At 35.1% G+C, this 10755-nt stretch overlaps 1 non-coding gene across 1 annotated transcript; it reads left to right on the top strand.

Annotated features, from left to right (window-relative positions):
• The first annotated feature begins 695 nt into the window (after positions 1-695).
• On the top strand, positions 696-802 carry LOC139879211 (small nucleolar RNA R71). The gene has a single exon (XR_011770066.1). It is a non-coding gene; the product is annotated as a small nucleolar RNA R71 (small nucleolar RNA).
• Positions 803-10755: the final 9953 nt, after the last annotated feature.

Here is a 10755-nt window from a genome sequence, read left to right as displayed (position 1 = left end):
GAGTTCTTAATGACTGATCAAATCTCTCATTCGTTTGGGTTTGAGTTTCAATAAATTGTGTTTGAGATTCAACTAGCTTAAATACCACTTCTTCCAGATTTGACTTCTTCTCGTCGGTTTGTTGTGGTGGTTTATACAAGCCAGGTCTTTGTTGATTGAAAGTGTTGTTTTGAGTTGGTTGGTTATTCGGACCTTGTTGGTTATACCAGTTATTTTCGGGTCCTTTTGGATTGTAAAGAATGTTTTGATTTCGATTGAAGTTTAGCTTTGGCGGTTGATAATTATTTTGATAATTATTTCCAGGCCTTTGGTTCATATAGGAAACATTCTCTCGTTGTTCCAATGTTGGTTCAATGTGACAATCTTTCAATAAGTGTGATCCACCGCATAGCTCACAACTGATTCGTATTGCGTGAATATCTTTATTCATCTTTTCCATTCGTCTTTCGAAAGCATCTATTTTTGCTGAAACGGAATCAAAGTCATGGCTAGAATCGGCTCTAGCCACTTTAGATGAACGAAAAATATCTTTTTCTTGGTGCCACTCATGCGAGTGGGAGGCTGTGTTATCAATAATTTTGTAAGCTTCAGTTGCGGTTTTCTTCATAATGGAACCACCAGCTGTTATGTCGATGTCTTTTCGTGTAGCAACGTTGACACCTTGGTAGAATATTTGTACTATTTGATAAGTGTCTAAACCGTGTTGAGGACATCCTCTCAACATCCTTCCGAATCTTGTCCACGCCTCATATAATGTTTCATTTGGCTTTTGTGTGAACGTAACAATTTCTCCTTGAAGTCTCACGGCTTTAGATGCCGGAAAGAATCTTTGAAGAAATTTTTCAACTAAGACATCCCATGTGTCAATCGCCCCTTCAGGTAACGATTCTAACCAATCTTTGGCTTCTTCTTTTAAAGTCCAAGGAAACAATATGAGATAGATCTGCTCATCTTCCACTTCTCGGATTTTGAATAGTGTACAAATTCTTTTAAACGTACGAAGGTGTTCGTTAGGATCTTCATTCGGTGCACCACTGAATTGGCATTGGTTAGTTACCATGTGTAGAATTTGTCCTTTGATTTCATAATCTGGCGCATTAACTTCTGGCTTAATAATGGCGTGACCTTGGCCCGTGCGTGTGGCTCTCATTCGATCTTCCATACTTAGAGGTTCCGTTACTTCCATAATTGAATTTGTTGAATACGAATCACTAGAGGATTCTGATTTAATGGTTTGTGGCTCAGGAGGAATAATTAGTGGTTCAAGATCTTGGAATTGTCCTTGAATATGCTCCGGGTTCTTAATTGTGAAGTCGGGTTCAAAAGATGGATTATCGGAAATTTGAGTTGGAGTTCTTGTTCGACTAGATGACGATTCTAAAGAAAAATCAACGGCGACAATATTTGCTAGATGTCTTGATCGAGTTACAGGTGGTGAACGTATGAAAGGTGGTGAACGTTTTACTCGGTGCATTCACAGAATATCCTATTAGTTTTTAAAAGGAAAGAAAAATTATATAAGTTATCCAATTAATAGACTTTTCTGATTTTGCCCACGTTTCGAATAGCCAAAAGATGCAGCAGAGGGGCAGGATTCGTTTGGTCTCAATATAATTGAGTACTGTTTGGCTCCAATAACCCGGTCCACGTACAAATCCAACTATTACTACGAACCAGAAAATTTTGATGTCTATCAATTTAACCACTTAAAATAAATTTTCGTAATTTTAAGAAATTTAGATAAGAAGTAGAATAAAAATCTATGTCCTAAAAACTAGAATAGCGAGAAATAAGAGAGAAAAAGAGTTCGTCGAAAAAGGTCAAAAAAGAAAAAAATGGTTGAAAAATAAAAGGTGACGGAAAAATAAAAGAAACTTATAAAAACTTAAAAATACTAACCTAACCTTATTACTACAACTAACTTAAAATTATAATCGCAAATTGAGATTACTAATTGGAATGATAATTGATACATAGTAAAAGGTCTAAAAATATTAAAGCTTACAGGAAAAACTAAATCCCAAATGGAAATAACTTAAAAAGAAACTAAAACTTAAAAAGGCGTCGCAAAATTCTAAAGCACCTAAATCTTAGTCTAAAGAAAAAGCACTTAAGGAATTCTACGGCAAAGCCTAAAAATCTAGGAGTAAAAATAACTATAGCAAAAACTAAGTTTAAAATTAAAAATGAGCTAAAAATACAAATATTACGCTACAACGATTAAAAAGGGACAAAATATAAAAATATACAAAAAGTTGTAAAAAGTACAATTTTTATAAAAATATTTTTTTTATAATATTTTTTTTAATAAAACTACTAATTTTACAATTTAATAAAACTAATTTAACTAAATACATAAATTAAATAAAAAGTAAAAGTTAAAGTAAAACTAATAATAATAATAAAAATAATTAGGGTTAAATAATAATTATAATTAATAATAACCCGTAATTAATGCAGTTTAGGGTTTCTGTCGCGTGTCAGAGTTACTCCGCGAGTCGCGGTAATTAATGCATCAAACCCCGGGAGTCGCGGGGATCCAAATTTCAACTCTGGCACAGTTTTAAATCGACGCGTTTTTTCTTTATTTATTTTTTTTTTATTTTCTGTTTTCTGTTTTTTTTCTTAAATAAAAGATATTAACTTAAATTTTTATAAACTAAAATAAAAATAAAGAAACTTATAAAACTTAAATATTTAACAAAATCTTAAAAAATACTTGTATTTTTGTTTTTTCTTTTTATATTTTCGAATTTTTAAAACGTATTTTTACAAGAGCGACTTTTAATAAAAGTAAAATAAAAATCTTTTTTTTTTATATTAGCGTTGCGCTTCCGGCGTTTAAGAGTTTTCCCCGGCAGCGGCGCCAAAAATACTTGATGTTATACGAGGTGTATACAAAATAGTTTATATTTTACTAGGAAAAACTATTAAATATGATACAATTTTACACAAGATATTTATTTATTTATAGAATGGATATACTTAAACCTTGCTACAACACTTATAGGCAGTGTACCTAATCGTACAGTAGTGTAGTTTTTAGTAAGTCCGGTTCGTTCCACAGGGAAATCTTTAAACAAAGCTCAACGCTATATTAGTTTACTTTTATAAAAATACAAACATATATATAAGTAATATTATTATTATAAAGGGGGGTTTTTACCGTTTAATGACCAGTTTGTCGATTTTAAGATTTTAGTCGCAGTTAAAACCTAATGTAAAATATAAAATAAATAAAAGACTTAAATTAAAACTTAAAGTAAATAACGATAATGAAATTGCGAATAATAAAAGTGCGATAAACTTGCGATAATTAAAAAGTACGATAATTAAAAGTGCGATTAAACAACAATAAATAAAAGTGCGATAATTAGAAGTGCAATTAAATATAAAATAAAGGAAATTAAATATGAAATAAAAGAATTATGCTTATTTAAACTTCCGTAATCATGATGTTTGACGTGTTGATTTTAGTTTTATGCCCATGGGTTAATTGTCCTTTGTCCTGGATTATTCAATATGTCCGTCTGGTTTTTGTCCATAACAGTCCATCAGTCATAAATATAAAGTGCGAGTGTCCTCATCAAATTATTCTTATACCCGAAGTTAAATATTCCAACTAATTGGGGATTCGAATTGTAACAAGGTTTTAATACTTTGTTTAATGAATACACCAGGTTATCGACTGCGTGTAAACCAAGGTTTTACTACTTTGTTAACAATTACACCAATTACCCTTGAATGTAATTTCACCCCTGTTTTAATTATTCTAGTGGCTATTAATCCATTTCCGTGTCCGGTTAAATGAACGATTATTCGTACATATAAATACCCCGCCCATCGTGTCCGATCGAGTGTATATGGTAATTTATAGGGACGCCCAATTGTAAATCTTTATATTAACATTAACACACTATCATTTAGTTAAACAAATATAAAGCCCATTAATAGCCCATAGTCTAATTTCCACAAGTGTCGTTCTTTTGTCCAAACTCCAATTATGGTACAAAGCCCAATTATCCAATTTTAGTAATTAGCCCAACATCATGATTACTTCGTTTTAAATAAGCATAATAATAACTTAGCTACGAGACATTAATGTAAAAAGGTTGAACATAACTTACAATGATTAAAAATAGCGTAGCGTTACACGGACAGAATTTCGACTTACACCCTTACAACATTCGCTAACATACCCTTATTATTAGAATTATAATTAAAATTAAAATATAAATTATAAATATAAATATAAATTTTACGTATGAATGAGGAAGAAAAAGATGATGATTTTGATCAGAATTCGGTTGGCTTTATAGGCAGTTTTCAATTTTGGGGCTCCGCGACTCGCGGTGAAAACCTCTTCAAACTACGCGAGTCGCGGAGGTTACTTTTACAGCTCAGTCCTTGGAGTTTTTCTCTGCCGACGGTTTTTTATTTATAAATATAATATATATATAATTAATATAATTAATTATATATTATATTATATTTATATACATAGTTAACTTGTAATTTTTAGTCCGTTGCGTCGAGCGTTAAGAGTTGACTCTGGTCCCGGTTCCGGATTTTCGAACGTCCTCGCGTACAATTTAATATCTTGTACTTTGCGTTTTGAATCTTGTACTTTTGTAATTTCGAGACGTTTCTTATCAATAATTGGAACCTTTTTGATTGTCTTTTGTACTTTTGAGCTTTTTGGTCGTTTGCGTCTAAAATTCGTCGAATCTGTCTTTTGTCTTCACCTTTTATTATACAAACGAATATCACTTGTAAATAGAACAATTGCAACTAAAAGCTTGTCTTTCTTGAGGAATAATGCTATGAAATATATGTTCGTTTTTAGCATTATCAGTTACGATGTGTTTACTTTGACGCATATATTGCGGGGAACCCAAATGCTATTTTACGCAACGGGTTAAGAAATTATTTTGACTCAATGTATCCGAATATAGGACTTCATGATTTAGAAAAAGCGGCTAACATGCAACATAAAGAAGCATGTTATACTTACGGATTAGTAATGTTCGCTTCTCACCAAAGTGAGAACAAGAACATCGGGCTACAACTATTAAACAAAACGTTCCACAAGTGACGGAGTTGGTAATTGGGGTAAGAAATGAGGTTTTTAGATTGTTACGGGACTGTTGGTCATTACGTAATCCTCGTCCCTTTGACGACGTTACAACACGCTGTCTTATCAATGGCCATAACGTTTATGTTCCACAAGACCAAGGATGTGAAGTAGTCCTAGTAAAACCAGAATACATGACTTGTTTCTGGACGTATGAATTACGTGTCTTTATTGCCTTTGCTGAACTACTTGTGTACTAGCTAGAATTATCTTCACAACCATCTTGTATCAAATTTATTGTGTGCTATATTTCATGCTATATGTAAAATAAGCAGTATTGTAAGTTTGTAAAATATTGTGTAAAAGTTTGAACGCGAAATATTATTATAATCAGTTTTTCATATAGAATTGTAGTAGTTGAATTGTATATTAGCTACTAAGTATGAACTTAACGGGTAGGTACTACCCGAATTTAAACTTATAAAATGCTAATATGAAGAAAAAGCTTTTATAAATGAGTTCATATTATGCTACGAAATACTATTAACTACTCTTAATATTCTGTATGATTAACTTGTTCCATTTGACTATTTTGAAGCAAATGGCACCCACTACTCGAAACACCGTGAATATGAATGAAGAGGAATTCCGTACTTTTCTAGCTTCAAACATAGCCGCAGTACAGGCTGCGCTACATACCAACAATAACCTTGGATCTAGAAGTACAGGAAATCGTGTAGGATGCACCTACAAAGAATTCACTGCCTGCAAACCTTTGGAATTTGATGGAACCAAAGGACCGATCGGATTGAAACGGTGGACTGAGAAGGTCAAATCGGTGTTTGCCATAAGTAATTGTACTGAAGAGGACAAAGTGAAGTACGCAACGCATACCTTCACAGGTTCTGCGTTAACATGGTGGAATACCTATCTAGAGCAAGTGGGACAAGACGATGCGTACGCACTACCATGGTCAGCATTCAAGCACTTGATGAACGAGAAGTACCGTCCCAGAACCGAGGTCAATAAGCTCAAGACAGAACTTAGAGGGTTACGAACCCAAGGATTTGATATTACCACGTACGAAAGACGATTCACAGAATTGTGCCTATTGTGTCCGGGAGCATTCGAAGATGAGGAAGAGAAGATCGACGCGTTTGTGAAAGGATTACCGGAAAGAATCCAAGAAGATATAAGTTCACACGAGCCCGCCTCCATACAACAGGCATGTAGAATGGCTCACAAACTAGTGAACCAGATTGAAGAAAGAATTAAAGAACAGACTGCTAAAGAGGCCAATGTGAAGCAAGTCAAAAGAAAGTGGGAGGAAAACGGTGATAAGAATCACCAGTACAACAACAATAGCAATTACAACAATAATCGCAACAATTATCCCAACAATCGCAACATCAATCGCAACTACAACAAACGGCCCAACAACAACTACAACAATCATCCCAACAACAATAATAACCGCAACAACAACAAAAATCAGAAGCAGCTATGCCAAAGGTGTGAAAAGTATCACTCGGGGTTCTGCACCAAATTTTGCAACAAGTGTAAAAGAAATGGTCATAGCGCGGCGAAGTGTGAGGTCTACGGACCAGGGGTTAATAGAACGAAAGGAACAAATGGTGTCGGAATGAGTAATGGCGGAGCAAGTAGTGTCAGAGCAAGTTATGCCAATGTAGTTTGTTATAAATGTGGAAAACCGGGCCACATTATTAGAAATTGCCCGGACCAGGAGAACACGAATGGACAAGGCCGCGGAAGAGTTTTCAATATTAATGCGGTAGAGGTACAGGAAGACCCGGAGCTTGTTACGGGTACGTTTATTATTGACAATAAATCTGCTTACGTTTTATTTGATTCGGGTGCGGATAGAAGCTATATGAGTAGAGATTTTTGTGCTAAATTAAGTTGTCCATTGACGCCTTTGGATAGTAAATTTTTACTCAAATTAGCAAATGGTAAATTAATTTCAGCAGATAATATATGTCGGAATCGAGAAATTAAACTGGTTAGCGAAACATTTAAGATTGATTTGATACCAGTAGAGTTAGGGAGTTTTGATGTGATAATCGGTATGGAATGGTTGAAAGAAGTGAAAGCAGAGATCGTTTGTTACAAAAATGCAATTCGCATTATACGAGAAAAAGGAAAACCCTTAATGGTGTACGGAGAAAAGGGCAACACAAAGCTACATCTTATTAGTAATTTGAAGGCACAAAAACTAATAAGAAAAGGTTGCTATGCTGTTCTAGCACACGTCGAGAAAGTACAAACTGAAGAAAAGAGCATCAATGATGTTCCCATTGCAAAAGAATTTCCCGATGTATTTCCGAAAGAATTACCGGGATTACCCCCACATCGATCCGTTGAATTTCAAATAGATCTTGTACCATGAGCTGCACCAATAGCTCGTGCTCCTTACAGACTCGCACCCAGCAAGATGAAAGAACTGCAAAGCCAATTACAAGAACTTTTAGAGCGTGGTTTCATTCGACCAAGCACATCACCGTGGGGAGCTCCTATTTTGTTTGTCAAGAAGAAAGATGGTACATTCAGGTTGTGTATCGACTACCGAGAGTTGAACAAACTTACCATCAAGAACCGCTACCCACTACCGAGAATCGACGCCTTATTTGATCAACTACAAGGCTCGTCTGTTTATTCAAAGATTGACTTACGTTCCGGGTATCATCAAATGCGGGGGAAAGAAGATGATATTCCAAAGACTGCTTTCAGAACACGTTACGGTCATTACGAGTTTATGGTCATGTCGTTTGGTTTAACTAATGCACCAGCTGTGTTCATGGACCTTATGAACCGAGTGTGTGGACCATACCTTGACAAGTTTGTCATTGTTTTCATTGATGACATACTTATTTACTCAAAGAATGACCAAGAACACGGTGAACATTTGAGAAAGGTGTTAGAAGTATTGAGGAAGGAAGAATTGTACGCTAAGTTTTCAAAGTGTGCATTTTGGTTGGAAGAAGTTCAATTCCTCGGTCACATAGTGAACAAAGAAGGTATTAAGGTGGATCCGGCAAAGATAGAAACTGTTGAAAAGTGGGAAACCCCGAAAACTCCGAAACACATACGCCAGTTTTTAGGACTAGCTGGTTACTACAGAAGGTTCATCCAAGACTTTTCCAGAATAGCAAAACCCTTGACTGCATTAACGCATAAAGGGAAGAAATTTGAATGGAATGATGAACAAGAGAAAGCGTTTCAGTTATTGAAGAAAAAGCTAACTATGGCACCTATATTGTCATTGCCTGAAGGGAATGATGATTTTGTGATTTATTGTGACGCATCAAAGCAAGGTCTCGGTTGTGTATTAATGCAACGAACGAAGGTGATTGCTTATGCGTCTAGACAATTGAAGATTCACGAACAAAATTATACGACGCATGATTTGGAATTAGGTGCGGTTGTTTTTGCATTAAAGACTTGGAGGCACTACTTATATGGGGTCAAAAGTATTATATATACCGACCACAAAAGTCTTCAACACATATTTAATCAAAAACAACTGAATATGAGGCAGCGTAGGTGGATTGAATTATTGAATGATTACGACTTTGAGATTCGTTACCACCCGGGGAAGGCAAATGTGGTAGCCGATGCCTTGAGCAGGAAGGACAGAGAACCCATTCGAGTAAAATCTATGAATATAATGATTCATAATAACCTTACTACTCAAATAAAGGAGGCGCAATAAGGAGTTTTAAAAGAGGAAAATTTAAAGGATGAAATACCCAAAGGATCGGAGAAGCATCTTAATATTCGGGAAGACGGAACCCGGTATAGGACTGAAAGGATTTGGGTACCAAAATTTGGAGATATGAGAGAAATGGTACTTAGAGAAGCTCATAAAATCAGATACTCAATACATCCTGGAACGGGAAAGATGTACAAGGATCTCAAGAAACATTTTTTTGGCCGGGTATGAAAGCCGATGTTGCTAAATACGTAGGAGAATGTTTGACGTGTTCTAAGGTCAAAGCTGAGCATCAGAAACCATCAGGTCTACTTCAACAACCCGAAATCCCGGAATGGAAATGGGAAAACATTACCATGAATTTCATCACTAAATTGCCAAGGACTGCAAGTGATTTTGATACTATTTGGGTAATAGTTGATCGTCTCACCAAATCAGCACACTTCCTGCAAATAAGAGAAGATGACAAGATGGAGAAGTTAGCACGACTGTATTTGAAGGAAGTCGTCTCCAGACATGAAATACCAATCTCTATTATCTCTGATAGGGATGGCAGATTTATTTCAAGATTCTTGCAGACATTACAGCAAGCATTAGGAACTCGTCTAGACATGAGTACTGCCTATCATCCACAAACTGATGGGCAGAGTGAAAGGATGATACAAACGCTTGAAGACATGCTACGAGCATGTGTTATTGATTTCAGAAACAGTTGGGATCGACATCTACCGTTAGCAGAATTTTCCTACAACAACAGCTACCATTCAAGCATTGAGATGGCGCCGTTTGAAGCACTTTATGGTAGAAAGTGCAGGTCTCCGATTTGTTGGAGTGAAGTGGGGGATAGACAGATTACGGGTCCAGAGATTATACAAGAAACTACCGAGAAGATCATCCAAATTCAACAACGGTTGAAAACCGCCCAAAGTCGACAAAAGAGCTACGCTGACATTAAAAGAAAAGATATAGAATTTGAAATTGGAGAGATGGTCATGCTTAAAGTTGCACCTTAGAAAGGCGTTGTTCGATTTGGTAAACGAGGGAAATTAAATCCAAGGTATATTGGACCATTCAAGATTATTGATCGTGTCGGACCAGTAGCTTACCGACTTGAGTTACCTCAACAACTCGCGGCTGTACATAACACTTTCCACATCTCGAATTTGAAGAAATATTTTGCTAAAGAAGATCTCACTATTCTGTTAGATGAAATCCAAATCAACGAAAAACTTCAATTCATCGAAGAACCCGTCGAAATAATGGATCGTGAGGTTAAAAGACTTAAGCAAAATAAAATACCAATTGTTAAGGTTCGATGGAATGCTCGTAGAGGACCTGAGTTCACCTGGGAGCGTGAAGATCAGATGAAGAAGAAATACCCGCATCTATTTCTAGAAGATTCGTCAACACCTTCAACAGCTTAAAATTTCGGGACGAAATTTATTTAACGGGTAGGTACTGTAGTGACCCGAACTTTTCCATGTTTATATATATTAATTGAGATTGATATTTACATGATTAAATGTTTCCAACATGTTAAGCAATCAAACTTGTTAAGACTTGATTAATTGAAATATGTTTCATATAGACAATTGACCACCCAAGTTGACCGGTGATTCACGAACGTTAAAACTTGTAAAAACTATATGATGACATATATATGGATATATATATATATATATATAGTTAACATGATACTATGATAAGTAAACATATCATTAAGTATATTAACAATGAACTACATATGTAAAAACAAGACTACTAACTTAATGATTTTTAAACGAGACATATATGTAACGATTATCGTGGTAAAGACATTTAATGTATATATATATCATATTAAGAGATATTCATACATGATAATATCATGATAATATAATAATTTAAAATCTCATTTGATATTATAAACATTGGGTTAACAACATTTAACAAGATCGTTAACCTAAAGGTT

The sequence above is a fragment of the Rutidosis leptorrhynchoides genome, chromosome 11 (assembly GCF_046630445.1).
Source record: "Rutidosis leptorrhynchoides isolate AG116_Rl617_1_P2 chromosome 11, CSIRO_AGI_Rlap_v1, whole genome shotgun sequence".
Taxonomy (NCBI): Eukaryota; Viridiplantae; Streptophyta; class Magnoliopsida; order Asterales; family Asteraceae; genus Rutidosis; species Rutidosis leptorrhynchoides.
This window is presented reverse-complemented; position numbering and strand designations above follow the sequence as displayed.